General features: G+C 44.3%; 1 protein-coding gene across 4 annotated transcripts in view; it reads left to right on the forward strand.

Annotated features, from left to right (window-relative positions):
• Positions 1-25179, forward strand: part of PPFIA3 (PTPRF interacting protein alpha 3) — a 417083-nt gene that overhangs the window by 91969 nt on the left and 299935 nt on the right. The window lies entirely within an intron of this gene.

The raw sequence follows: 25179 nt of genomic DNA on the forward strand, positions 1-25179 counted from the left end.
ATCCCATTATCAGAAGTAAATTCACTCTAAAATTTATTTACAGAAACAGTCAAATTTTAAACCTTTATCCAAAATAATTGTGCTGTAAGGTTCTGCTGTGGAAGCAAGGGCCGGTGTAGAGGTGCTATACACTTAAAAGAGTTGTAAAGGCAGAAGGTTTTTTTATCTTAATGCATTCTATGCATTAAGATAAAAAAACCTTCTGTGTGCAGTAGCTGCCCCAGCACCCCCCTAATACTTACCTGAGCCCTATCTCTATCCAGCGATGTCCACAAGTCCCTCGGCCGCCCAGGATTCTCCCTCCTGATTGACTGAGACACAGTACTGGTGGCATTGGCTCCTGTTGCTGCCATCCAAAGTCAGTTATCCTGGCTCGGGTGCCCCCATAGCAAGCTGCTTGCTGTGAGGGCACTCGGCAGGAGGGAGGGAAAAGGAGCAGCGAAGAGTGACTTGAGAAGAGAAGGATCCAGGCTGCCCTGTGCAAAACCAACTTCACAGAGGAGTATAAGTATAACATGTTTGGTATTTAAAAATAAAATTTAAAAAAAACATGAGACTTTACAATCACTTTAATTCCTCATGGGTGGCAGTCTTGTCATATTGAAATTTCATGTTGGTAGAAAAGGGGTATACATGAAGCAGATTCTGTGTCACAGGTTGCCATATAAAAATATTGACATCTGGCATTAAATGTACCTTGTAGTCAAAGATGAAACAGTTATATTTAAAGGGACACTAAACAATACTCTAGTCTCCAAAATAATCCATACATCATCCACTATTTATTGGCCCTGTCCTCTTTTTTTCATTCAATTGTTTCCTTGTGTGTTTTTTTTTTTGCCTCCTTGTCAGGGACGTAGATAAGGGGGGGGGGGTCAGGGGGGTTGAACCCCCCCCCAGAGCATCAGTGTACAATATACATTTAATATATACATTTAATATTAATATAATATATATATATATATATTTTTTTTTTTGCGCCGCACTAGGCATTAATGCATTATTATTTTAATGCTGCTGCCTGCTGTTATTCCACCTGACCACCTGTAGCGCCGCCCGGGCTGTAGGTTTGGCTTGGGATGAGGGAGGCTCTGGCTGACAGTGCTCTCGTCTGTCTGCTCCACCTCCACACCTCCTCTCTAGTCCAGACTGAGAGACATGCCTTAACTTGTCTAGCCAGTTACAGAAGCTTCCAGGAGGACAGGAACACTGAGAGCAGAGTGGGAGGGAGCGAGCAGCACCTATCCCGCCCACTGACACATATGCTTGGCTCCTCCTCTCTTCAAACTGCCATTGCCTGGCTTTGGCTGTCGCTTGGGGAAGGAGCTGTCTGAGCCTCAGTCTGAGTCTGAGTGCTTTTAGCTCAGCTGAGCCTGCATGCCTGCTTGCCAGTACCACGTGGAAGGATCATCTCAATTTTCTCTGAAGTGCTGCTGTGCTGTGCTGGAGTCTGGACCTTAACCTTAACTCCAGGAGGACAGGTCACCAAGAACCACCAGGTGTGTCTCTCTCTGTGTGCTTTGTTCTAGATCTGAACTTCAACCATGGATCAAGTTCATGGCTGCTAGAACAGTTGGAGTTCAGTTTTTTTCTTCTGTTCTTTTATAAACTCTTTCATAATATCGCTTCTTATCCTCCTCTTATTTCATGCTTGCAGTGTATACCCCAGTCTCAACATTAGAGTGTAAAATAGGTGTAAGGTTGATGATCTCTTACAAAAGCCAATCCTGCCACTCTGAATATAATCACAGTGGGCAGGATGGATTTTATCTCTTGTGTTATCTATTTTATAACAAAGATTGGCTCTGAAAAAAAAGAAAGGAGACCTACAAATGAACAGGCTCTCTCTCCCCGTGTGTGTGCTATCTGCACATTCACATAACAGTGGGAACATTCTGAGATTTACCTTTAGCTGTATGGAATGCTGTGCTACTACATTTGAATGCTGCCCTGAAGGTTATTAATCCCTATTTAAGTGTATGCTGCTAGCCTGCTACATTGTAGTCCTGCTGAGGAAGTTGTTGACCCTTTCCATGGGATGCTGGGCCTACTGGTCTTAACCACTTGGCGACCGCCCACCGCAGATTTAATGCGACAGGCAGCCGCTCCTGGGAAAAGCGACGTAGTACTACGTCGCTCACTCCCGCCGCACTGGGGCGCGCACCCCGGCCCCGCCAATGGTCTGATTGGGTTCAGAACCGATCAGTCATCAGGTCCAGGCCAATGATTTTTGGCCTGGACCTGTTGATCGGTCCTGACCAATCAGAGACTGACTAATGTAAACATAGGCACAGAAATTACCCTCTCTCTCCTCCCAAAATCCTTTTTGGGTTCATCAAGAGAAGAGAGAGGATCAAAACTGTGAGTACTGCACAAGCACACTTCCACACACCTAGCTAGGCGCATTTAACCCCCGATCACCCCCCAGTTAACCCCTACACCCCCTGTCACATCGCACATTGTATACAGTATATAGCAGTTTCCTATATTTCTGTATTAGTGTGACTTGTGACTTGGTTTAGCTCTTGCAACCGTTACTTTTAGGCTTAGGATACCCGCAACCCCCTCAATAAAGATTTAACCCCCCGATCCCCCCATGATCACCCCCAGTTAACCCCTTCCCTCCGTCACATTGCACACTATATACAGGTAATATAGTGGTTTTCTGTATTTCTGTATTAGTGTGATTGTGACTTCAGTTAGCGCTAGCAAGTTAGTTTCTGTCCCAAGTAGGTTTAGGTTCCCCGCCACCCCCTCCCCGAATAAAGATTTAACCCCCTGATCACCCCCAGTTAACCCCTACACCCCCTGTCACATTGCACACTATAGACAGTATATAGCATTTGTCTATATTTCTGTAATAGTGTGACTTGGTTTAGCTCTTGCGAACGTTACTTTTAGGCTTAGGATACCCGCCACCCCCCAATAAAGATTTAACCCCCTGATCACCCCCAGTTAACCCCTTCATTGCCCTGTCACAGTGTCACTTTTATAGTGTACAGTTTTTTTTCTGACCACTATTATTAGTGTCACAGGTGACATTAGTTAGCGTTAGCATCAGTCCAGGACAGCGCAGATCCCCGGCACATCATTAGAAATATTAGTTAACCCCTTGATTATCACATACACACACATACACCTCCATTACTAGTATATATTATCTGTAGGATCAATATCTTTGATCTGATCAGAACTATACTAGCGTCCCCAATAGTCTAGGGTTCCCAAAATGCAGCGTTAGCAGCATCGGTCACGACACCTGCCAGCACCTGTGTTTAGCCCCTCCGCCCAGCCCACCCCACCCAGGCAAGTGCCTACATACACACATACCTCCATTACTAGTATAGTGTAGTGTAGTGTAGTATAGTATAGTGTTTGAACAGATCAATATCTGATCTGATCAGAACGATACTAGCGTTCCCATAGTTTAGTGTTCCCAAAATGCGGTGTTTGCACAATCAACACTGATTCCTGCCAGCACCTGCGTTTAGCCCCTCCGACCAGCCCACCCTACCCAGGCAAGTGCAGTAATCAATAGATTACTGTCACTTCCAAAAAACGTAACACACAAAACCGCTGTGTTAGCAGAGTCAGGCCTGATCCCTGCTAGCATTAGCAGTTTTTTGGTAGCGGTTGAAATAGTCCTTGACAACCAGGTGCTTTTTTATCTGTGAGTCACACTACTGTACCTGTAAATTTAGTTGCTAAAATGTCCAAACGGTAGTACAGTAGTGAAGAGGCTTACAGTATACTGACCATTTCAGATAAGAGCGATGGGGAAGTCTCACTGGCAGAATAAGGGTCAGTATACGAGCCTGTAGAGAACAGTGGCTCCCTGACAGAAAGCTCAGACGACGGATGGGTCCCTGCTAGGATCAGGCATACCCGACCCCATTCTGGAGTTGCTGAGGTGCAGGAATTGCAGGGTGCTCGTATGGAGCAGAGTGTCGGTACTGGTGCCGCTCACACTTCTGGTGAACTGACAAGCACCAGCGGCCTAGTACACCCAGGACCTAGACATAACAGCACTGCAGTATCACTTGGTGACGTGGCGAGTACCATAAGTGCAGTTCAAGCTGGTGCGGTGGCTAGCACAAGTAGTGACCCGCAGCCACCGCAAATTTGAAGACAGGCCCGTAGAGCCCATAGCGCCCTCCCTGATGCGCTGGTATATCCTAATTGGCAGCCCACTGATTCTACAGCACCCGTACTTACCCCCCATTCACTGCCCAACCTGGAATCCATGTGGAAACATCCAATTTTACTCTCCTGAATTTTTTGAGCTGTTTTTCACGGAAGATCTTTTCAGATCTATTTTGGACCAAAGCAATTTATATGCTGGTCAATTCATCGCCGCCAACCCAGATTCTTCCCTTGCCAGACAATTCGGCTGGAAAACTATAATGGTTTCCAAGTTTAAAACCTTTCTGGGCCTTAACCTTAACATGGGCATTACCAAAAGGAGTGATTTGCGGTTATATTGGTCCACTAACCCAATTCACCATATGCGCGTGTGCTCTGCTTCCCTGTCCAGTGTGAGATACGAGCAAATTCTGAGGTTCATGCACTTCAACGACAATGAACTCTGTCGTCCTTGGGGAGACCCTGAATATGACCGGCTCCGCAAAATTCGGCCCCTCGTAAACCACTTCAATCAGCGGTTTGCAGCCTTGTTTACCCCCCAACAAGTTGTCTGCATTGATGAGTCCCTGATTAAGTTCACTGGCCGCCTTGCTATCAAGTAGTATCTCCCCAGCAAGCATGCCAGATATGGGTTCAAGCTGTATAAGCTGTGTGACAGGGCCACAGGCTATACAGTTAGTTTCCGTGTTTACGAGGGTAAAGATAGCACTGTGGAGCCCCCCAAATTCCCAGACTACATAGGGAGCAGCGGCAAGATAGTTTGGGACTTTGTGTCACCCTTATTCGGAAAGGGGTACCATTTGAACGTGGACAATTTTAATTCAAGCGTGCCACTATTTAGTAGGGGTCTTGAAAATAATTGGCGCATTGATGCATCGCGATGCAGCCTTTTCTGATTCAGTTACGATGCGGGAACCCAGAATAATCGATTCCTAGCTCCTCCCCCTCCCTCCCTCCACAGAAGTGTCATTGCTGGATTAATATGCAGCGGTGGCCTGGCTGCATCCGGCGCTGTTCCCCTCTCATTGGATGGTGTGTAGCCTCAGGAGGCAGGCGCTTCAGCACACCAACGGGCCGCCCCCACCACGCTCCCCCCCTTCCTCGGGATTTGTAGCTCTCACCTCCCCCCATGGGCGGGTGTAGTGCTGCTCAAAGCCGACACAGACATGGCTGCAGCTATCATCACATCCCTCGGATGAAACAGTCTGCTTCAGGAAATGAGCTGCGAGGGGAGGAGGAGGGGTGCTAGTAGTGCTCGGAAGATGAGAGACCAGCCTGTCATGCTAAATGTAAGTGAGGAGTGAGTGAGTGCATAGAAGTGGCCCATCCCCCACCTCTGCTGTACCTCCAGTCCATGTACTGCTGTGCCTATCACATTGGGGCTTTTTTCTGTCTAGTTCTTCCTGAGATTTCCCTATAAACTTTCCCACCTGGAAACATCCACTTATCTACAAGTATTATACTTGTAGATGGAATGCCTTCCTTTTTTCCTTTTTTTTTTCTTTCATTGATGTTGACCTGCATTCTATCTAAGTTGCTACCAAAAGACTCAGCAATGATGTGTTAAAGTGATACTAAAGGGTATTATTATTTTTTTCTATAAAATAAAAAAGCTATCATACTTACCTGCTGGCCGTCTCTTGTACCATGTCTGCAGTCTCTGACCGTCTCCTGTAGTGTATCTGCAGTCTCTGACCCTCTCCTGTAGTGTGTCTGCAGTCTCTGACCCTCTCCTGTAGTGTGTCTGTGGTCTCTGACCCTCTCCTGTAGTGTGTCTGCAGTCTCTGACCCTCTCCTGTAGTGTATCTGCAGTCTCTGACCCTCTCCTGTAGTGTGTCTGCAGTCTCTGACCCTCTCCTGTAGTGTGTCTGTGGTCTCTGACCCTCTCCTGTAGTGTGTCTGCAGTCTCTGACCCTCTCCTGTAGTGTGTCTGCAGTCTCTGACCCTCTCCTGTAGTGTGTCTGCGGTCTCTGACCTTCTCCTGTAGTGTGTCTGTGGTCTCTGACCCACTCCTGTAGTGTGTCTGCGGTCTCTGACCCACTCCTGTAGTGTGTCTGCGGTCTCTGACCCTCTCCTGTAGTGTGTCTGCGGTCTCTGACCCTCTCCTGTAGTGTGTTTGCGGTCTCTGACCCTCTCCTGTAGTGTATCTGCAGTCTCTGACCCTCTCCTGTAGTGTGACAAAAGTGTCCTTTAAAAGCAAATAAAAATAAAAATGATTCTTTAATGCTTGATTGTTTTTTTTTTTTTGATAAAGTTTTGAAAACTGTTGGGCAGTGGGCTGGGCATGGGCAGTGGGCTGGGCATGGGCAGTATTCGTGATGCATTGCGGAATCGAATTGTATCAAATTGTTGCCCTAATAATCGTAATCGGATCGAATTGTGAGGTAAGTGAAGATGCACAGCCCTACTATTTAGTCACCTGCTCAAATTATAAATGGTGCATGTGGCACCGTGCGACCTAATCGCTGGGGCTTCCCCCAACGGCTTGTAAATTCCCGTCTTAGTCGGGGGGTCACAAAAAGAACACAAGGGGGTCATGGCCCTATTTGGAGTTCAGAGGTCAGTAGTAAATGATGCAGAGTTCAGAGGTCAAGTCGTAAATGATGCAGAGTTCAGTAGTAAGTGACCCAGAGTTCAGAGTTTAGTAGCAAAGTGACACAGATTTCAGAGGTCACTAGTTAGTGCCACAGAGTTAAGAGGTCTTTATTAAAGTGATGTGGATTTCAAAGCTCAGTAGTAAGTGACGCAGGGTGCATAGATTAGTATTAAGGGATGCAAATGTCAGTAGTAATGTAAATAGCACAGGCGGTCAGCAACATGTAATGCGGAGTACAGGAGTCAGTAGTAAGTGATGCACAGTTTAGGGGTAAGCAGTCAGTAAAAATGCAGAGCGGGAATATGAGACACTCTTATCAGCATGTCCTCCCCTTGTTCTGCCTTTATTACTGGCCACTTGCATAATAAAGTTAATAAGCTCCTATTTATTTATTGCCCCAGTCATCTGGTGTAACTCACCAACTCAATCAGCTGCCCCACTGTGCTGCTCTGCTGCCCTGCTGGTAAAACTACATAGGAGGGTGGATGTGGTCAATCCTCAAACCAAGATATCAGTAATACCCCTGCGCAGCAGATCCCAAGCTCATTAGTTCACCCCTGAAGCAGATTCTACACTCAGTAGTACTTCCAGCTCTGCTGATCCCTCTCTCAGTAGTACCTCCAGCTCAACTGCCCCCCCTCCCAAGGTTTACCCCAAGCTCTGCTGATCCCACAGCCAGTAGTAACCCCCAGCCCTGCTGATCCTCTGGTTTCCTGATCCTTCTCTAATCCTCCCCCAGTTCATGCTCACCTCCTGCTATATTGCTTGCATGCTGCGTGCCACATGTGACATTAGCTTATTGCTCCCGCTATTAGATGTCTGGGTGTGTTGTTATTGTAAAATTGTCTTGGTGAAAGCAAAAGAAATTCCCAAACTTTGGGTTGTCTCTACAACAGGAATATTGGGAATATCTTCCAATGTGGACTCACATTCTGATAACCCTGGTGACAACCAGAGAATCCCGCACTTTAGAAGGAATTTCTCTTCCGGTTTTGAAAATGAGACAAGGCATAAAGGGAAAGCTCCCTAATGGGACACAGATGGCAAATAAATTAGAGGGGTTATTAAAACCCTCCCCTACTCCAAAATGAAATCACTTTGCAAAAATGTGCTTTCACTTTGACATTTAGTTGTATGTTTTTGTTCATCAATGTGAATAAACAAAATTAAATCAAATGTGATTTTATGTTCAATGAGAAAAAAAACATTTTTAAATTATTGATCTTCTGGTATTTAGTGCTTCATAATCTTGCCGTCCTTCATTGTGACTTCAGACCAGCTTGGTGCGTGACGTCTTCACTCTCTATACTAGCCACTTGCCGACTGCCTAACGACTATTTACCTCGGCAGTCAGCCCCTCACAGGCAAAGCGAAGTAGTACTATGTCGCTAGCCTGTGAGGCTCTAGGGAGGCGCGCTCCCGGTCGCTCACGGACCCCCCCGTGCGAGTGACCAGCGGACCCGATGTCCGCTGGTCACTCGCGATCATCGGTTACACTGGGAGAAAGGCAGACAGCTAATGTAAACAAAGCCGCCTGTCATTCTCCCCTGTGTAACAGCACCGATCATACGGTCCTGCTATGTAGATCTGTGCTGTTACACAAACAGCCACATCCAATCACAGTAAGAATCACGCCCCTAGGGACACACTTAACCCCTCCTTCTCCAATAAAGTTAACCCCTTCCCTGCCAGTGTCATTTTTACAGTAACAGTGCATATGTATAGCACTGATTACTGTAGTAATGTCACTGGTACCCCCAAAAGTGTCAAAAATGTCAGTCAAGGGTCCGATCTGTCCGCCGCAATGTCGCAGTCCCGCAAAAAAAATCGCAGATCGCCGCCATTACTCGTTAAAAAAAAAAACAATAAAAATGACAAAAATCTTTCCCTAAGTTAGTAAACGCAATAACTTTTGCGCAAACCAATCAAAATACGCTTTTTGCAACTTTTCTTTTTACCAAACATATGTAGCAGAAAACAAATTGGCCTAAAATGTTAAAAAATTTTGATTTTTACATTTTTTTTGGGGGAATTTCATATAAAAAAATGTGAAAAATATTGTTATTTTTGCAAAATTGTCGCTTTTTTTTGTTTATAGCGCATGATCAAAAAATCGCATAGGTGATCAATTACCACCAAAAGAAAGCTCTGTTTGTGGGAAAAAAGGACGTCAAATTAGTTTGGGTACAGCGTCGCACGACTGCGCAATTGTCCGTTAAATTCACGCAGTGCCGAATCGCAAAATAGGCCCTGGTCAGGAAGGGGGTAAAATCTTCCGGGGCTTAAGTGGTTAAAGTGCAGTAGCTTTTCTTGGGTAAAGTACAACCTGATCACTACTGGTCTGAAGTTTTTGAATGCGCTTTCCTTTAATGGATTTTGTAATTGTATTTTTATAAGCACATGTGTAAGGAGTTTTTAAATGAGCCTGAGCACTTGCAAATTCTAATATATTAAGAATATTTACACAAAAATGTAAGGCTAAAAGAAAAATGTTAGGTCATCATTTCATTGAATTAAGAAAAGGAAATAGCCATAGGATAGGGTTGCTGTTCATGCAAGGGCAGAAAAGGGATATTACAACCCAGTTCAACCAGAGCGCTTTACTCTCCACTCTGATTATATCATTAGGAGTCAAGGACCCGTGTGATATATGCTGTGCTCTCTTCTCTTAGGTTGGAAGGTTTATATAAACGTACTTCATGCTTTTGCATACCATGAATTAATGCTGCATCAAAATCGAGGACACGTAGGAAGTGACTGTCAAAGTAAATACAGATGACAGTATGCCACAGGCAATATGAGATGTCTGGAAGGCACTGAGTGTGTTGTCATTCTAAAATTGTCTCTGAAAGCGTATCAAAGAACCAGACAGGGAGAATACACTAAGTGATCAGGCAGTGCAGTATAACAACAGATAGATATTTGATGCCACTGGCTTTTGATAAGCACTCAATCTTTTGGTGTCTGTGTGCCATACTGAGGCCTTAAATCAGTGGTGGTCAACTTTCTTGATATGGGGCTTCAAGTGCAGCCCCCAACATTACCAAAGGACTGCATATACAATTTTGTGTACATTTAGTGACCGTGAATAGACAGCAGACAAACAGTATATAGTCAAAGACTAGAGACATGATATAGATGTAGCACCCTCATAGGTCGGTGCTAGGCAAAACATATCTGTGACCCTGTTCTGCTTATCAGGAGGGTTGAATCTGTTAGTTTAGCCTGTAATATGTTTGAAAAGTGAAAAGTCATGAAAAGTGTGATTCACTGGGTCTGAGGGAGTGTCCCCACTGCAGCCAGTGAGGGAGCTCATTGGACAGTGGAGGATACCTAGCCAGTGGCACACTCTGTTTTATGTCAGTTCCAGTGGGAGGGCATTCCTGCAATGCATTCTTGGATTGCACATAAATATGAAGGGAGCATGTGACAGGGTTAGGGATGCACCGAAATGAAAATTCTGGGCCGAAACCGAAAATGCAGGATGCCCTTGGCCGAAAACCAAAACCGAAAATGACTTTTTTCCCCCAAATGATTTTAAAATAGATAGAAGAGGGGCATACACCAAAAACAGGCAGCGACGTACACCTGTCGCTGCCACCCTGTCACAGTATATGTACTGTGATGGGTTGGCAAGTGGTTAATTTATTTACCAATGGTATTAGTATTATGCAGCATGAGGGGGTTAATGTATTTCCACTGCTGGTCACTGATGCATTAGTGACCGACCGGTGGCAGTTAATTAACCCCTTTGTGCTGCATTAGTGCAACCAGTATCAGTGTTAATTAACACTGGTTGCACTGATACTGGTTGCACTAATGCAGCACAAAGGGGTTAATTAACTGCCACCGGTCGGTCACTAATGCATCAGTGACCAGCAGTGGCAATACATTAACCCCCTCATGCTGCATAATACAAATATCATTGGTAAGCTCGCCTCAGCTCCCCCCCCACTGCCTCAGCGCCCCCCTCCCCTGCCTCAGCGCCCCTCCCCCCCCGCCTCCTGTTGCTGAGGAAGGTGGTCCAGGCAGTTGAAAGTGGGGGGTGTCATGGCGCTCTTCTAATATCCCAAGGTGGTACAAGGAATGTGGGTGGATGGGAGGGGGGGGGTTATGGGGCTGCGTGGGGGGGAACAAAGTTTGGTACTGTAGGGAAGCTATAGTCCGCGGCAGCCAGCTGAAGCGTGGAGAAGCCCTGAGAGATGCAAGAAAGGAGAGAGCGGCGCCAGCTTAGTATAGTACAAGTTTATTTAACACTGTTAAAATTGGTGACTCACTGTCCGAGGTTGGGTGAGACCGGTACACAAAGACTGTTAGGGTCATCCATCTTCCTCTTCCAGGATAGTGGTCATAGGAGAAGGTGGTGAGGTTCCAGAGGTATAGCCGAGCCACTGTGGGGCTGCTAGTTGTCACTGGCCGCGGCGGAGCATGCACAACAGGGCTCCGGCTGCCGACTTCTGATCCCTGATGACATCACTTCCTGGCAGGAGAAAAAAATATAATATTTTTTTCTCCTGCCAGGAAGTGATGTCATCAGGGATCAGAAGTCGGCAGCCGGAGCCCTGTTGTGCATGCTCCGCCGTGGCCAGTGACAACTAGCAGCCCCACAGCGGCTCGGCTATACCTCTGGAACCTCACCACCTTCTCCTATGACCACTATCCTGGAAGAGGAAGATGGATGACCCTAACAGTCTTTGTGTACCGGTCTCACCCAACCTCGGACAGTGAGTCACCAATTTTAACAGTGTTAAATAAACTTGTACTATACTAAGCTGGCGCCGCTCTCTCCTTTGGTCCAGGCAGTTGGCCTAGGAACCAGGGGATAAGTTGTGCTTAAGAGGATCCAGTGTGTGCTGACCAAGTGGAGCTGTGGGGCAGGATTCTTCTGGAAATCCAGTGTTGTGAGTACTCAAGATGTGCCCAGGGGTCTGTCTAAGAGAGGGGGCCACTCCAGAAAGGTCAAGGGGATCAAAGAGCAAGCTAACCCAGAATGTTACAGTAAAGGGGGTGCCAAGTTGTGAAGCCCTGAAGAATAGGGAATAAAGAGGATGCACGGATGGGCCCTGAAGTGTCTCAGCAGTACAGTCTACACTACAAGCCAGCTACCTCCAGGAAGGTGTACCTTAGGGAGCTTAAAGGACTTTTCACAGTCAAAAGTGAAGCTAAAGTAAGCGGCCTAGCCGCGACCAGCGTCAGTCAGCGTTAATCAGCATCAGTGAGCGTTAACCAGCGTCAATCAGCAGTTCTGTATAGTCCCTGCCTATTTTGTGCATAGTTCAGTTGTTGGAGTATCCCTTCTCCTATCCAAGTTCTCAATAATCCCTAAAAACCAAAGAAACTGGACTGGTTTTTGCCTGAGGTAACTACACTTGGAAACATGCTTAACCGCTTGCCGACCGCCGCACGACGATTTACGTCGGCAGTCAGCCCCTCACAGGCAAAGCGACGTAGGGCTACGTCGCTAGCCTGTGAGGGTCTAGGGAGCGAGCGCGCGGCGCCGGAGGCGCACTCCTGCTCCCGCGCGGTCACGAACCCCGCCCCCCCCCGCGTGTGCCCGGCGGACCCGATGTCCGCCGGGCACTCGCGATCTTCCGTTACACCGGAAGAAAGGCAGGCGGCTAATGTAAACAAAACCGCCTGTCATTCTTCCCTGTGTAAGAATGGAGATTAAATGGTTCTGCTATGTAGGACCGTTGATCTCTGTTCTTACACTAGTAGCCACAGCCAATCACAGTTAGAAACACGCCCCTAGGGACACACTTAACCCCTCCCTCTCCAATAAAGTTAACTCCTTCACTGCCAGTGTCATTTTTACAGTAACAGTGCATATGTATAGCACTGATTACTGCAGTAATGTCACCGGTAACCCCAAAAGTGTCAAAAATGTCAGTCAAGGGTCCGATCTGTCCGAAACAATGTCGCAGTCCCGCAAAAAAAATCGCAGATCGCCGCCATTACTCGTTAAAAAAAAAAAACAACAAAAATCTTTCCCTTAGTTAGTAAACGCAATAACTTTTGCGCAAACAAATCAAAATAAGCTTTTTGCGATTTTTTTTTTTTTTACCAAACATAGGTAGCATAAAACAAATTGGCCTAAAATGTTAAAAAATTTAGATTTTTACATTTTTTTTGGGGAATTTCATAGAAAAAATGTGAAAAATATTGTTATTTTTGCAAAATTGACGCTCTTTTTTTTTTGTTTATAGCGCATGATCAAAAAATCTCACAGGTGATCAAATACCACCAAAAGAAAGCTCTGTTTATAGGAAAAAAAGGACGTCAAATTTGTTTAGGTACAGCGTTGCACGACTGCGCAATTGTCCGTTAAAGTCACGCAGTGCCGAATCGCAAAATAGGCCCTGGTCAGGAAGGGGGTAAAATCTTCCGGGGCATAAGTGGTTAAATGTCCTACTGTTGCTAATGGTAACCCAGGGGAACCCACACTCAGCAGCTTCCTTGCTACACAAGAGATAGTCTAAGACTGTAGATATAATAAAATAAATAGTTATAGACTGGGGAGAAGATACAAGAGATGTTCAGAGACTGTGGATTTAACACAGGAGATCGTCCGAGACTGCGGATAGGGTACATGAGGTGGTCAGAAGAGATGGTCAGAGACTGCAGACAGGATACAGGCATTACTGGGACAAGATCACTCAGCGCCCAGGGCAAAGATGCCAAACTGCGCCCCTCCCTTCGGGTTAGGGTAAGGGGGGCCCACATCCCTGTAATAAACGATTGCGCCCAGGGCAGCCTCCCCTCCTGCCTACCCCATGTCTTGGCCCTGGATACAGGAGATGGACAGAGACTGCCGGTGTGATACAGGAGATGGACAGAGACTGCCGGTGTGATACAGGAGATGGACAGAGACTGCCGGCGTGATACAGGAGATGGACAGAGACTGCCAGCGTGATACAGGACATGGACAGAGACTGCCGGCGTGATAAAGGAGATGGACAGAGACTGCCAGTGTGATACAGGAGATGGACAGAGACTGCCAATGTGATACAGGAGATAGACAGAGACTGCTGGCGTGATAAAGGAGATAGACAGAAACTGCTGGCGTGCTGCAGGAGATGGTCAGAGACTGTGAACATGCTTTAGGAGTTGCTGGAGACTGGGAACATGCTTTAGGAGACAGTTCTAGAATGGAGAAATATTACATGACACTGCTAGAAATCACTGCTATAACAGGGCAATAGGGAAAAAATAGATTAGTGTCTGCAAGGGCTGCAGGTTGGGCACCAGACCCCCAATGTATGTTTCCACTTTTTCAAATATCAGAAATCACCATTATATCTTTGTTATATGTTCCCATTCTCACTGCATACCTAAAAAAAATCTCTAAATATTTCTTGCCTTTCTATGTGTTTGTTTGCAGCAGGCCTCAGACAGATTGCAAGCTACTCTAAACAACTTGAAATTAGTCGAAAATCAATCTGTCCCCAATAACAAAGAGGGACACACTGGGTTGATTTACTAAGGCTTCATTCACACCTAGGCAATTTGAATAGTGGGCAGAATCGCCACAATTCCAAATAATGGCTAAACACGGAACGCATATGCGATGCCGTTACTTCTTAACCACTTAAGAGGAACTGCAGTCTGCATCACAGTTGTAACTAGAGAACGTACAATTTCCGGGTAAATTGTGTGAAGTGTTCTTGCCGCCACCGGTAGTCTCCAGCTGGAGTGGGCGGAGTAACTATGTCTGTGGGAGTGCCATCAGTTTGTGTGGTGTGGGTGGTGTGGTGTTTGTGTGTGGTGAGTGTGTGGGATTGGTGGCAGTTAAGAAATGTTGGCAGTTGGAACCAAACGGTCTAGTTTTGAACATTCCGAAACATTCCGCCATTCATCCTTATGGGGCAACTTACCAAAGTTGGAGGTGCCTATCTTCATACGGCTCTAGTGTAAAAGCTCTAAATCTCACAGCTTAGAAACTTATACCGTAGGAATTACAGGACCCCGGCCGACATTTTGTTGTATAGTATGTCTATGAAACATTAAAACTGAAAACACAGTTACAGGTTAGAAAACGGCCTTGAAATTTGAGATGGTTTGAGTGCAGTTTCAATGTATGTCAATGGACGGAGTGCGTTGGAAACAAACGGTCATAGTGTAAAAACTATTAGCTACGCTATTCTAAGCTATGGCTTAGATGTGGACATGTTAAGTGGCAGCAGGGATAGGAGAACGTTTTGATGTAACATTTGTGTAGGTGGCGTTAAAAATGAGGGAGTGGCAGCAGTTTAGAAATTGTGGCAAGATTTCTTTGCTCACCCTCTAACCATTTTCAGGCCCAACTCTAGTTTTGAACATTCCGCCATTCATTCCTATGGGGCCAATTTCGCCACAAAAACAACAATATTTTGCAAACCATTCGGCAAAACCTTCCAAAAAGTAAAAAAGACAAAAAGACACAATCAGGAATGATCCGCTTGTTTCGGTAAATTACTTGTCTATGTAGTGTAAAAACTGTGGGAGTAGTTAGGGTGCCAAATTTTTCCATAGGCTTTCACTATAATAAGAATAATATATATGTGAAAGAATAGTAAGTGTACTTGCCATAGGCAAGAACACTTAATAAAACATCTTTACCTTTTCTGAAGCTTTCCTTCAACCACTTTGCATATTATTTTATATGTACTGTGGTTCTGTATTTGCCAAATATGCTGCGGAAATCTCCTTCCACTAAGTCTGACTGCAGCCATTTTAACCACTTAAGCCCCGGAAGATTTTACCCCCTTCCTGACCAGGGCCTATTTTGTGATTCGGCACTGCGTGACTTTAACGGATAATTGCGCGGTCGTGCGACGCTGTTCCTAAACTAATTTGGCGTCCTTTTTTTCCCACAAACAGAGCTTTCTTTTGGTGGTATTTGATCACCTGTGCGATTTTTTGATCATGCGCTATAAACAAAAAAAGAGTTTAAATTTTGCAAAAATAACAATATTTTTCACATTTTTTTATGAAATCCCCCCCCAAAAAAATGTAAAAATCAAAATTTTTTAACATTTTCGGCCAATTTGTTTTATGCTACATATGTTTGGTAAAAAATATCGCAAAAAGTGTATTTTGATTGGTTTGCGCAAAAGTTATCGCGTTTACTAACAAAGGGAATGATTTTTGTTGTTTTTTTTTTAATGCGTAATGGCGGCGATCTGCGATTTTTTTGCGGTACTGCGACATTGCAGTGGACAGCTCAGACCCTTGACTGACATTTTTGACACTTTTGGGGTTACCAGTGACATTTCTACAGTAATCAGTGCTATACATATGCACTGTTACTGTAATATTACACTGGCAGTGAAGGGGTTAACTTTTTTTGAGAGGGAGGGGCTGTGTATATCCCTAGGGGCGTAATTCTAACTGCGATTGGCTGTGGCTTGAGGTTTAGGAACAGTGATCAACGGTCCTACATAGTAGAACCGTATGATCACTATTCCTACACAGGGGAGAATGACAGGCGGCTTGTTTACATCAGCCGCCTGCCTTTCTCCCTCTGCACCGACGATCGGCGAGTGACCGGCGCCTAGACCCTCACAGGCTAGCGACATAGTACTACGTCGCTCTGCCTGTGAGGGGCTGACTGCCGACGTAAATAGTCGTGCGGCAGTCGGCAAGTGGTTAACTGTAGGCAGCTGAAGCTGCTGACTGTTTACTTCCTGGATTTACAAAGACACATATACTATATATATATATATATATGTGTGTGTGTGTGTGTGTGTGTGTATACAGTATCTAACAAAAGTGAGTACACCCCTCACATTTTTGTAAATATTTTATTATATCTTTTCATGTCACAACACTGTAGAAATTACACTTTGCTACAATGTAAAGTAGTGAGTGTACAGCTTGTATAACAGTGTAAATCTGCTGTTCCCTCAAAATAACTAAACACACAGCCATTATTGTCTAAACCGCTGGCAACAAAAGTGAGTACACCCCTACGTGAAAATGTCCAAATTGGGCCCAAAGTGTGGCCACCATTATTTTCCAGCACTGCCTTAACCCACTTTGGCATAGAGTTCACCAGAGCTTCACAGGTTGCCAACTGGAGCCCTCTTCCACTGCTCCATGACGACATCACAGAGATGGTGGATGTTAAAGACCTTGTGCTCCTCCGCCTTATGTTTGAGGAAGCCCCACAGATGCTCAATAGGTTTTAGGTCTGGAGACATGCTTGGCCAGTTAATCACCTTTACCCTCAGCTTCTTTAGCAAGGCAGTGGTCATCTTGGAGGTGTGTTTGGGGTCGTTATCATGTTGGAATACTGCCCTTCGGCCCAGTCTCCGAAGGGAGGGGATCATGCTCTGCTTCAGTATGTTACAGTACATGGTGGCATTCAAGGTTCCCTCAATGAACCGTAGCTCCCCAATGCCGGCAGCACTCATGCAGCCCCAGACCATGACTCTCCCACCACCAAGCGTGACCGTAGGAAAGACACATGTTTTGCATGTGGTTGCTGCCACACACGCTTGACATCATTTGAACCAAATAAGTTTATCTTTGGTCTCATCAGACCACAGGACATGGTTCCAGTAATCCATGTCCTTAGTCTGCTTGTCTTCAGCAAACTGTTTATAGGCTTTCTTTTGCAGCATCTTTAGAAGAGGCTTCCTTCTGGGACGACAGCCATGCAGACCAATTTGATGCAGTGTGCGGCTTATGGTCTGAGCACCGACAGGCTGACCCCCCACCGCTTCAACCTCTGCAGCAATGGGGGCAGCACTCATACGTCTTTTTCCCAAAGACAACCGCTGCATATGCTGAGGCCTGTTCTGAGTGGAACCTGTTCTGTTAAACCGCTGTATGGTCTTGACACCCATGCTGCAGTTCAGTTTCAGGGTCTTGGCAATCTTCTTATAGCCTAGCTATCCTTATGTAGAGCAACAATTCTTTTTTCAGATCCTCAGAGAGTTTTTTGCCACAAGGTGCCACGTTGAACTTCCAGTGACCAGTATGAGAGAGTGAGAGCGATAACACCAAATTTAACACATCTGCTCCCCATTCACACCTGAGACCTTGTAACACTAATGAGTCACATGACACCAGGGAGGGAAAATGGCTAATTGGGCCCAATTTTGACATTTTCACTTAGGGGTGTGCTCACTTTTGTCGCCAGCATTGTAGACATTAATGGCTGTGTGTTGAGTTATTTTGAAGGGACAGCAAATTTACACTGTTCTACAAGCTGTACACTCAATACTTTACATTGTAGCAAAGTGCCATTTCTTCAGTGTTGTCTTGTCACATGAAAAGGTATAAGAAATTATTTACAAAAATGTGAGGGGTGTACTCACTTTTGTGAGATACTGTATGTGTGTGTGTTTTTATATATATATACACACAGTATCCCACAAAAGTGAGTACACTTTTGTGAGATACTGTATGTGTGTGTGTGTGTGTGTGTTTATATATATATATACACACAGTATCCCACAAAAGTGAGTACACCCCTCAAATTTTCGTAAATATGTTATTACCGTATATCTTTTATTGTGACAACACTGAAGAAATGACACGTTGCGACAATGTAAAGTAGTGAGTGCACAGCTTGCATAACAGTGCAAATTTTCTGTTCCCTCAAAATAACTCAACACACAGCCATCAATGTCTAAACCGCTGGCAAAAAAAGTGAGTACACCCCTAAGTGTAAAAGTCCAAATTGGGCCCAATTAGCCATTTTCCCTCCCCAGTGTCATGTGACCTGTTAGTCTTACAAGGTCTCAGGTATGAATGGGGAGCAGGTGTGTTAAATTTGGTGTTATCGCTCTCACTCTCTCATACTGGTCATTGGAAGTTCAACATGGCACCTCATGGCAAAGAACTCTCTGAGGATCTGAAAAAAAGAATTTTTGCTCTACATAAAGATGGCCTAGGCTGTAAGAAGATTGCCAAGACCCTGAAACTGAGCTGCAGCACGGTAGCCAAGACCATATAGCGGTTTAACAGAGCAGGTTCCACTCAGAACAGGACAAACAAGGAGGGACAGGGCGCCCCCGATGACCAGTGAATGGAAAGGCCTTTAGGTTTATTACAGGAAGTTTTAAGCTATTCGCATATGTCCGTGTATAGAGCAATTTGGGGATCTGGATTTTTAAGATGGTAGTGGTGTAGTTGAAAGTCTACATAGGATGCAGGGGGAGAGTTATGTGAGGTCAGTTGTTTATATGTGGAGTCTTTCCCAAGGGGGCCTTTTGGCAACTTCATAAAAGGGATGAGGTATTCATAAGCTCCCAATGTAAGATCTGTGCAAGTATAGGGTGCAGTCTGTAGTTGTTGATCATGGAGAGCACTCCATGCCATAAGTGTAGCGTCAATAGAGGGGGAACGCCAGGTAAAATAGCCTTAAGGAGGCCATGAGGAGGGATGAAAGATCCCTTTGCGATACAATTGATTTTTCTAAATGTACCGATGGTCAAACTTGCCTACGTTAGGGAATCCTGCGCCACCTAGGTGTTTTTGCTTGAGTAGAGAATGAAATCTTAGCCATTTTGCCATTCCACAAGAACTTCCTGAACATTTTATTGATGGTACTAAAGAAGGATTCAGAGAGGGTTATTGGAATGGTACAGAGTAGTAAATTATTTTTGATAATAGGACCATTTTTTAAGTAGCTGTTTTTCCTAGCCAAGTAAGCTCATGGGAGGAAATATGAGTTAGATCTTTTTTAATTGTAGCTATTAAGGTGGTGTCGTTGTTTTCAAACGTTGCCATAGAGGGGAAAGTTAGGTTGACCCCAAGTATTGGAGGGATTTTATTTCCTATTGAAATGAGTATTGAGCTTTCAGGTGTTTTAAAATGGGAGAGGGCAGGAACATGGGCAATATAGAGGATTTTGTAGGGTTGAGTTTATAATATGACACTTGCCCAAAAGAATCTAAAATTTTCTGTACTCTACTTAAGGAGGAGACCGGAGAGGTTAGGGTCAATACCACATAGTCCGCAAACAGGCCGATTTTGTGTTCCCCCATAGGCTACCTGAATACACTTTACTAAGTTATCACTCCTAATGGCCTCCGCCAGGGGTTCCATCACCAATGAAAAGATTAAAGGTGATAACGGGCATCCCTGGTGGGTCCCATTACTAATATAAAATGTATTAGACATAGCATTGGATGTGTAGACACATACTGATGGTAAGGTGTATATAGCTGAGTGTATAGGGCCAGAGAGTCCAAATGTGTTAGGTGTGGCGCTCAAATTCTCCCAGTGGACCCGATTAAATGCTTTTTCAGCATCTAATGTCAGAAACACTGTGGGCTCCTTTCCAGTTCCGTCAATTCAAAGTAGGTTGAACATCCTTCGGGTACTATCTGGTATGAAACCAACCTGATCTGCTTTGACCAAGTGGGGAGTGATCGCTGCTAGTCTATTGGCTAAGATTTTTGCGAAAATTTTTAAGTCACTTTTTTAACAAAGAGGTCTAAAATTTTGGGGGCAATTTTGTTGCAAAGCCACTAGAACTGCCTGAAGCATTTCCTCAGGAAAAGAGGCAGAGGACATTGCTCTATTAAAAAGTCTACACAGGTATGGCACTAATATACTCTCAAAAGCCCTGTAATATTCTGCAGAGAAACTGTCTGCACGCAGTGATTTATTAGGAGGTAGTGAGCGGATAACTCGGGAAATTTCTTGTTCAGAAATATCAGAGTTCAGGGATTGCAACATATATTCATCCATAGTAGGTAAATTTACTGATCGGAGAAAGTCATTTATCTCTGTACCAGTAGGTTGCGATATCAAATAATCTGATTGTAGATTGTACACTTTGCTGTAATAATTGCAAAATGCATTGGCTATGTCTATAGGGTGGTGTACTACTGAATTTGTCTTGGGGTCAATCATATGCGGTAGCTTCTTTTGTTGTTGTTGCTTATGGTTGCAGGAAGCGAGAAACTTACCCACTTTGTTCCCCTGTGTGTAATATGTTGCACACATTTTGCGTAAGAACACTTGATGTTCTGTAATACCTTGCCTGCACTGAAATAACTCAGAAGTGCAGCTGGGGGTAGGATTAGATTTATTTTGCAATTCCAATATCTTAAGCTTAGTTAATGTAGATAATGCTTGTGTCCTCCGCATCTTCTCCCTAGAGGCCACCTGTACCAGTAGGCCCCTACTATATGCCTTATGGGCACACCATAATGAAAAGACCTTAGTTTCAGGCACATCATTACATGAAAAAATTCTTGGATCAGACGATGCTGTTTGGAGTTACTCAGCAAAGCTGTATTATTGCTCCATAGATCTACTGGATTTGCAGTGTGTTGCTCCTTGAGTATCAACAAAGAGCACTGTAATTGTTCAATAATGAAAATAATCCTCAAAAATACATTTTGCCTAATAATTGTTTAAACAATATATATATATATATATATATATATATATATATATATATACTGTGTACACAATTATTAGGCAAAATGTATTTTTGAGGATTATTTTCATTATTGAACAATTACAGTGCTCTCGGTCAATACAAAATGTTAATAAACCTGAATATTTAAGAAAGTAAAAGTGAGGTTTTGGCTTTCTTATGAGATTATCTATGTATGCACAATTATTTGGAAACTATTAGTGTGCAGAATTATTATGCAACTAAATTAAAAATGAAAAATTTCCCATCTTGCTTGTTTATTTGTATCTGTTAAAATGAGAATAATAAACAAAATTATTGTATAATAATAATAATAATAATAATAATAATTGTAAATCAAAATTTACAATTAAACATTTCTGACATTTAAAAACAGTAACCAATATAGCCACCCTTCTTTTTAGGCATCTTGCACATGATACTCCTGTTCGAGCATGTACTTTTTCAGACTTTTTATTTTGTATGTATTTGCACGTATTTACGCACATTTTGGCGTATATGTGTTTGCACAAATGCGCAAAAACTTATTCTTGCACTCTTGTTCTGCACATAATGTAAATGCGCATTTGTGCCTATCCGCGCATATTTGTGCACACTTGCGTGCATGAAGCGTAAATTACTGACCATAAAAGCAGATTTTCAATTTTTATTCATTTATTTTTTTACTGATGAATGCACAGCCCTTTTTTACGGCGCCTGTGTGCATAGGCACATTACTGTACATTTAATAGGCTGAATTTTAGCTTAGTAAAACAAAAAGCCGTATTGAGCTTTTTTCAAGCTGCAGTGTGCAAAAGGCCTTAATAACAGTCTAAAGCCTTCCATTCATGGAGTCTGCCAGTTTCTTGATCTGTTGATGATCAACTTTTTGTGCAGCAGCACCCAGGGCCTCCCAGACACTGTTCAGAGTGGTGTACTGTTTCCTTTACCTTAAATCTCCTGTTTAAAGCCAAACACCACTTTTGTTTAGAAAAATTCATTCCCCTTTGGGTGATCTACTGTATGTACATTGCAAGGATTATAACAACCTTTGTTGCAGATTCCCACCTTTTGTTATTCTAAAGAAATCCCTGTTTCTTCCTCTGTGCCTCTGTGCTGAGTGGGTCTAATGGGAGAGGTTTCATAATTATAAATCAGCTGTGCAGCTACAGGGCTCTAATGAGTGAATCTGCTTGGCCTGCATCCCTTTAGACATGTTCATATTTGGAGTATCTCACCAAAAATGCATTTTTTGTTGCAAGGGGATGCCTGCAATCTAACTTGTATCTTAGTGTAGAATTCTGGGAAAATTGCTGAGCCAATCACACAAGCAGGAAATGTTTCTGGGGTGTGTTCAGTACACATTACGTGTACAGAACACCTCCAGGTAGCCATATAACTTTGCATTTTCAGAAAATGACAGCGGCTGCAAATTGAAAAGGAAAGGTAATGTTTAATACCATTCAATTACAATATGACTTGTGTCACAATTGTATACGCTATATTATTTTTTCTTTGTTTTCTATTTTTTTCCATACGAAAGTGGAATTACCCTTTAAGTAGGGCCCGCAAGTTCTCAATAGGGTTTAAATCAGATGAGGAAGAGGGCCATGTCATTATTTAATCTTTAAGGCTCACAGCTGGTCGATAATTAAGAAACCACTTCTATTAGGCCCCTTTCACACAGACAGACTGCTCAGATAAACCTTTCCGTTTTTTTTGGCGGATCTGAACGGATGCCCCATGCATCTCTATGGGGCATCGGATGTCAGCGGGGACATGTCCGCTGACATCCTATCCATCAAATCTGGACGGATGAAAACCCTATTTTCCGATCCGTCCAGCGGATCGGATGAGAACGGACAGGCGGTCCGTTGTCATCCGATTTCCCCATAGAGAACAGCGGGGACCTGAAAGCTCTGTCTCCGCACACAGGATCGATCCCCCGCCGACGGACTCCCCTGTGTGAAAGGGGCCTTAGACTCACTTTCCCCACATGAATACAGACACACAGGGATTTCTTCAGAATAACAAAGTTTGTTAAAATCCTTGTATTGTACATAGATCACCCAGAGGGGAATGTGGAGTTACGTTTTAGGGTTAGATGTTCACAAGCTGTCTAACCAGGGAGACAGCCTAGTGTACCAAGTAGGGATAGGATGAAAAGCAGCCCTTGCCAAATACTATGAGACATATTTGCTAAAAGAGTTAAGAAATAATAAAATATAGTGTATGGCCCCTTTCACACGGGCTTTCCAATCAGGTCCGTCAGTTTTTTCAGGCAGACCTGATCGGATGCTTCATGCACCTCTATGGGGCAGCGGGTGTCAGTGGTGACATGTCCGCTGACACTCGCTGCTCTCCGATCCGATCCTGTCTGTGAACTCCAGACAGATGTAAACCCTATTTTCCATCCGCCTGGAGTATCAGATCGGATAGGATCAGATGAAAACGCACAGGCGCTCTGTTTTCATCCATTCCTCCATAGAGAAGAGCGGGGGATCTGACAGCTCCGTCTCTGCACACAGAGTGGAGACGGACCTGTCATCCGCCTGCTCAGCGGGGATCGGCGGATCGATCCCCGCTGAGCAAAACCTAGTCCGCCAGGTGCAAAGCCCGTGTGAAAGGACCCTACGAATATTCAATTACCCAAACATGTGAAAAGCTAATTCCTGTTTACTTAAGCCCCGTACACACGCACAGATTGTTGGCTAACTGATCGGCCAACTTTTGTCCAGTGTTGTTTGTTGGTTGAAATGTGCTCTAGACTTGCACTGGACTTTTGTTGGCCAACAAAAACCAACTTCAGAAGTGATGTCATGTGATGGTTGACTTTCCCTGTTTTTTTTCTTCTCTGAGCATGCCCAGTCTTGCTCATCTGATTTTTGTCTGCCAAAATCTGTACTGACTGAGGAACAATCGGCCGTTTTTTGTTGGCCAACAAACATTTTATACAGGCAAAAAATTTGGGGGAGCATACCCATGTATTTCCAAAGCTGCTGCAGCTATGAACCAAAAGACATGTATATTAAAAAAGAATAGCGCGCAAATGCAAAAGAAATTACTACCAAATCTGAAGAGAGTCCATAAATAAAAATGGGGGTTTGGTCCCACCATATGGCCATATCGTGCTCAAGCCCACTACTGCGTCAAAGTACCCCATTATCAGTGGGTCCTACACTATCCATGAAAAAGAGATGAATCCAGCCCTTCTAACCCTTGGAGATAACACTCCTTGCTGGGGAAGATGTGCAAATGCACTACAGGGGACTCCTCCCATATCCACTCGATGGTGGACACTGATTGAGTACAGGTGTGTGTGGGGGGTGGGGAGGGCTGCTCAATCTCGATAGTCTGGTCAGACCGAATACATAATAAACAGGCAAAAAATTTGGGGGAGCATACCCATGTATTTCCAAAGCTGCTGCAGCTATGAACCAAAAGACATGTATATTAAAAAAGAATAGCGCGCAAATGCAAAAGAAATTACTACCAAATCTGAAGAGAGTCCATAAATAAAAATGGGGGTTTGGTCCCACCATATGGCCATATCGTGCTCAAGCCCACTACTGCGTCAAAGTACCCAGTGGGTCTCAGTGGGTCCTACACTATCCATGAAAAAGAGATGAATCCAGCCCTTCTAACCCTTGGAGATAACACTCCTTGCTGGGGAAGATGTGCAAATGCACTACAGGGGACTCCTCCCATATCCACTCGATGGTGGACACTGATTGAGTACAGGTGTGTGTGGGGGGTGGGGAGGGCTGCTCAACCTCGATAGTCTGGTCAGACCGAATACATAATAAACAGGCAAAAAATTTGGGGGAGCATACCCATGTATTTCTAAAGCTGCTGCAGCTATGAACCAAAAGACATGCATATGGTGGGACCAAACCCCCATTTTTATTTATGGACTCTCTTCAGATTTGGTAGTAATTTCTTTTGCATTTACGCGCTATTCTTTTTTAACAAACATTTTATAGCATGCACACCAGATTTTTTTCGGCCGAAAATTCGCAGTTGGTTGTCGGAAGCATCATACTAACAAGCCTACAATCGGCAGATCGGACGTTGGCCA

Source organism: Pelophylax lessonae (genome assembly GCF_965119305.1).
Source record: "Pelophylax lessonae genome assembly, chromosome: 12".
Lineage (NCBI taxonomy): Eukaryota > Metazoa > Chordata > Amphibia > Anura > Ranidae > Pelophylax > Pelophylax lessonae.